Source organism: Panthera pardus, unplaced genomic scaffold (assembly GCF_024362965.1).
Source record: "Panthera pardus isolate Hobbes unplaced genomic scaffold, ASM2436296v1 HiC_scaffold_2, whole genome shotgun sequence".
Taxonomy (NCBI): Eukaryota; Metazoa; Chordata; class Mammalia; order Carnivora; family Felidae; genus Panthera; species Panthera pardus.
The window spans coordinates 88,664,579-88,670,655 of NW_026526765.1; positions in this window are offsets into that span (position 1 = coordinate 88,664,579).

Here is a 6,077-nt window from a genome sequence, read left to right on the forward strand (position 1 = left end):
CCTTTGTACTTGAAGTAAACTTGATATAAAATCATGGGCTATACATATTGTTTCTTTAGATAACTACAAGTTTTACTGGACAACCTTTATCCTTAAAGTCAAATGATTCTTTTTTTTTTTTTTAACTTTTTTTTAACGTTTATTTATTTTTGAGACAGAGAGAGACAGAGCATGAACGGGGGAGGGGCAGAGAGAGAGGGAGACACAGAATCGGAAGCAGGCTCCAGGCTCTGAGCCATCAGCCCAGAGCCCGACGCGGGGCTTGAACTCACGGACCGTGAGATCGTGACCTGAGCTGAAGTCGGACGCTTAACCGACTGAGCCACCCAGGCGCCCCTAAAGTCAAATGATTCTAAGCAATGCATCTGTGTGGCTCATTCTGGGACAGGTTTTATCTATTAAAAGTATGCCCTTTCAATTTGAAATTTCAAGTAGTTTCATTTGTCTCAAAGCATTTAGTTACGGTTTTAAATAGTTGCTTCCCTATTGTTTTAGTTTTCTTTCTCTGGGACTCCAATTAAGCATGTTTTGGACTTCCTTTGAATGACTTACCTATCATTTTTTTCTATAATCCTTTTTTATGTCTTTATTTCTACTTTATATTTTAAATTGAAGTGTAGTTGACATACATATCATATTTCAGATGTACAACACAGTGATTTGACAATGATATACATTACAAAATGGTCAGTGTGGTAAACGTACTTATCTGTCACCATGCAAACTTATCATAGTATTACTTACTTATATTCCCTATGTTGTACTTTTCATCCCTGTGACTTCTTTTATAACTGAAAGTTTGTACCTCTTTTACTATCATCTCCCACCTCTCCTTTGGCAATTACAAGTTTGTTCTCTATATTTAGGAGTCTATTTCTGTTGTGTGTGTTTTTTGTTTTGTTTTGTTTTGGTTTTAGATTTCATATGAAAGTGAATTCATATGGTATTTGTCTTTTTCTGCCTGACTTAACACTTAGCATAACACCCTCTAGGTTCATCTATGTTGTCAATAATCACAAGGTTTTGTTATTTTTAAATAACCGAGTAATATTCTTTTGTATATTTACACCACTTCTTTATCCATTACTCTATCAATAGATTCACCTATCAAAGGTTGCTTTATCCATCCATCTATCAATGGGTTGCTCCTTTATCTTGGCTATTAGAAATAATGTTGCAATAAACATAGGGGTACATATAGCTTTGCAAAGTAGTGCTTTTATTTTCTTTGGTTAAATACCCAGAAGTGGAATCCTGAATTATATGGAATTTCTATTTTTAATTTTTTGAGGAACCTCTAGAGTGACTGCACCAATTTACATTCCCACCAACAGTGTATCTTTTCTTCATATCCTCACCAACTCTTGTTATTTGTTTTGTTTTGTTTTGTTTTTGATACTAGCTATTTTGACTAGCGTGAAATGATAACTCATTTTGGTATTGATTTGCATTTCCTTCATGGACAGTGATGCTGAGCATATTTTCCTGTGTCTTTAGGCCATCTCTATGTCTTTTTTGGAAAAATGACTGTTCAGGCCCTCTGCCCATTTTTTAATTATTTTTTTGAGTTTTTTTGTTTGTTTTATAAGAGTTCTTTATATATTTTAAATATAAACTCCTTGCCAGATGTGTCATTTGCATGGAATCTTCCATTTCATAGGTTGTCATTTAATTTTGTTAATTATTTCTCTGTGCAAAACTTTTCAGTTTGATGTACTTCCACTAGTTTGCTTTTTTTTGCTTTTGCTGCCATTGCCTGAAAAAACAGATCCAGAAAATTATTGCTGATACTAGTTTCCAGGAGATTACTGTGTATGTTTTCTTCTACCAGTTCTATGGTTTCAAGTCTTAAATTTAGATCTTTAATTGATTTTGAATTTATCTTTGTGTATGTTGTAAGAAAGTGGTCAAATTTCATTCTTTTGCATGTAGCTGTCCTGTTCTCCCAACATCATTTACTGAAGAGACTGTCTTTCCTCCATTTTATATTCTTGCCTCCTTTGTCACAGATTAATGGGCCATATAGGTGTGGGTTTATTTCTGGTCCTCTATTCTGTTCCATTGAGGTATATATCTATTTTTGCACCAGTACCATACTGTTTTGATTACTGCAGCTTTGAAGTATATCTTATTTTTTACTTTTTAATTTTATTTTTTTAATTTACATCCAAATTAGTTAGCATGTAGTGCAACAGTGATTTCAGGAGTAGATTCCTTAGTGCCCCTTCCCCATTTAGCCCATCCCCCCTCCCACATCCCTTCCAGTAACCCTCTGTTTGTTCTCCATTTTTATGAGTCTCTTATGTTTTGTCCCCCTCCATGTTTTTATATTATTTTTGTTTCCCTTACCTTATGTTTATCTGTTTGTCTCTTAAAATCCTTATATGAGTGAAGTAATACTTGTCTTTCTCTGACTAATTTCCCTTAGCATAATACCCTCCAGTTCCATTCATGTAGTTGCAAATGGCAAGATTTCATTCTTTTTGATTGCCAAGTAATACTCAATTGTGTGTGTGTGTGTGTGTGTGTGTGTGTGTGTATACACAACATCTTCTTTATCCATCCATCCATCAATGGACATTTGGGCTCTTTCCATACTTTGGCTATTGTTGATAGTGCTGCTATAAACATTGGGGTGCATGTGTCCCTTCGAAACAGCACACCTGTATCCCTTGGATAAATACCTAATAGTGCAATTGCTGGGTCATAGGATAGTTCTATGTTTAGTTTTTTGAGGAACTTCCATACTGTTTTCCAGAGTGGCTGCACCAGCTTGCATTCCCACCAACAATGCAAAAATGATCCTCTTTCTCCACATCCTCGCCAACATCTGTTGTTGCCAGAGTTGTTAATGTTAGCCATTCTGACAGGTGTGAGGTGGTATCTCATTGTGGTTTTGATTTGTATTTCCCTGATAATGAGTGATGTTGAGCATTTTTTCATGTGTAGGTTGGCTATCTGGATGTATTCTTTGGCGAAGTATCTATTCATGTCTTTTGCCCATTTCTTCACTGGATTATTTGTTTTCTGGGTGTTGAGTTTGAGAAGTTCTTTATAGATTTTGGATACTAACCCTTTATCTGATATGTCATTTGCAAATACCTTCTCCATTCTGTCAGTTGCCTTAAAAGGCAACTTAAAACTTAAAACTTAAAAGTTTTGTTGATTGTTTCCTTTGATGTGCAGAAGCTTTTTATTTTGATGAGGTCCCAGTAGTTTATTTTTGCTTTTGTTTCCTTTATCTCTGGAGACATGTTGAGTAAGAAGTTGCTGCGGCCAAGATCAGTGAGGTTTTTGCCTCCTTTCTCCTCAAGGATTTGGATGGCTTCCTGTCTTACATGTAGGTCTTTCATCCATTTTGAGTTTCTTTTTGTGTATGGTGTAAGACAGTGGTCCAGGTTCATTCTTCTGCATGTCGCTATCCAGTTTCACTACTTGCTGAAGAGACTGTCTTTATTCCATTGGCTATTCTTTCCTGCTTTGTCAAAGATTACTTGGCCATACGTTTGTGAGTCCATTTCTGGGTTCTCTATTCTGTTCCATTGATCTGAGTGTCTGTTCTTGTGGCAGTACCATACTGTCTTGATGATTACAGCTTTGTAGTATAGCTTGAAGTCTGGGATTGTGATGCCTCCTGCTTTGGTTTTCTTTTTCAAGATTGCTTTGGCTATTTGGGGTCTTTTCTGGTTCCATACAAATTTTAGGATTATTTGTTCTAGCTCTGTGAAGAATGCTGGTGTTATTTCGATAGGAATTGCATTGAATATGTAGATTCCTTTGGGTAGTATCAACATTTCAACAATATTTGTTCTTCCTATTCAGGAGCATGGAATCTTTTTTCCATTTTTTGTGTCTTCTTCAATTTCTTTTATAAGCTTTCTATAGTTTTCAGTGTATAGATTTTTCGCCTTTTTGGTTGGATTCATTCCTAAGTATTTTACGGTTCTTGGTCCAATTGTAAATAGGATCGATTCCTTGATTTCTCTTTCTGTTGCATCATTGTTGGTGTATAGGAATGCAACAGATTTCTGTGTGTTGATTTTATATCCTGCAACTTTGCTGAATTCATGAATCAGTTCTAGCAGTTTTTGGTTGAATCTTTAGGGTTTTCCATATACAGTATCATGTCATCTGCAAAGAGTGAAAGTTTGACCTCCTCCTGGCCGATTTGGATGCCTTTTATTTCTTTGTGTTGTCTGATTGCAGAGGCTAAGACTTCCAATACTATTTTGAGTAACAGTGGTGGGAGTCGACACCCCTGTCGTGTTCCTGACCTTAGGGGGAAAGCTCTCAGTTTTCCACATTGAGGATGGTATTAGCATTGGGTCATTCATATATGGCTTTTATGATCTTGAGGTATGATCTTTATATCCCTACTTTCTTGAGGGTTTTTATCAAGAAAAGATGCTGTATTTTGTCAAATGTTTTCTCTGCATCTATTGAGAGAATCATATGGTTCTTGTCCTTTCTTTTATTGATGTGATGAATCATGTTAATTTTTTTGTGGATATTGAACCAGCCCTGCATCCCAGGTATAAATTCTGCTTGGTCATGGTGAATAATTTTTTTAATGTATTGTTGGATCTGGTTGGCTAATATCTTGTTGAGGATTTTTGCATCCATGTTCATTAGGGAAATTGGTCTATAGTTCTCCTTTTTAGTGGGGTCTCTGATTTTGGAATCAAGGTAATGCTGGCTTCATAGAATGAGTTTGGAAGTTTTCCTTCCATTTATATTTTTTGGAATAGCTTCAAGGAATAGGTGTTAACTCTTCCTTAAATGTTTGGTAGAATTCCCCTGGAAAGCCATCTGGCCCTGGACTCTTGTTTTTTGGCAGATTTTTTATTACTAATTCGATTTCCTTACTGGTTATGGGTCTGTTTAAATTTTCTATTTCTTCCTGTTTAAGTTTTGGTAGTTTATATGTTTCTAGAAATTTTTCCATCTCTTCCAGATTGCCCATTTTATTGGCATTTAATTGCTCATAATATTCTCTTATTATTTTTATTTCTGCTGTGTTGGTTGTGATCTCTCCTTTTTCATTCTTGATTTTATTTATTTGGGTCCTTTCCTTTTTCTTTTTGATCAAACTGGCTAGTGGTTTATTACCTTTGTTAATTCTTTCAAAGAACCAGTTTCTGGTTTCATTGATCTGTTCTACTGTCTTTTGTTAGTTTGTTTTCCTTTCAATAGCATTGATTTGTGGTCTAATCTTTATTATGTCCTGTCTTCTGCTGGTTGTGGGTTTTATTTGCTGTTCTTTTTCCAGCTCTTTAAGGCATAAGGTTAGGTTGTGTATATGAGATCTTTCTTCCTTCTTTAGAAAGGCCTGGATTGCTATATACTTTCCTCTTATGACTGCCTTTGCTGCATCCCAGAGGTTTTGGGTTGTGGTGTTATCATTTTCATTGACTTCCATATACTTTTTAATTTCCTCTTTAACTGCTTGATTAGCCCATTGATTCTTTAGTAGGATGTTCTTTAGTCTCCAAGTATTTGTTACCTTTCCAAATTTTTCTTGTGGTTGATTTCAAGTTTCATAGCATTGTGGTCTGAAAATATGCACAGTATGATCTCAAACTTTTTGTACTTGCTGAGGGCTGATTTGTGTCCCAGTATGTGGTCTATTCTGGAAAACGTTCCATGTGCACTGGAGAAGAATGTATATTCCGCTGCTTTAGGATGAAATGCTCTGAATATATCCGTTAAGTCCCTCTGATCCAGTGTGTCAATCAAACCCATTGTTTCCTTGTTGATTTTTTTATTAGATGATCTGTTCATTGCTGTGAGTGCTGTAATACCTACTATTATGGTATTACTATCAATGAGTTTATGTTTGTGATTGATTTATATATTTGGGTTTTTCCACATTTGGCTCATAAATGTTTACAACTGTTAGGTCTTCTTGGTGGATAGACCTCTTAATTATGATATAATGCCCTTCTGCATCTCTTGATACAGTCTTTGTTTTAAAGTCTAGATTGTCTGATATAAGTATGGCTATTCCAGCTTTCTTTTGTTGACCATTAGCATGATCGATGGTTCTCCATCCTCTTACTTTCAGTCTGAAGGTCCTT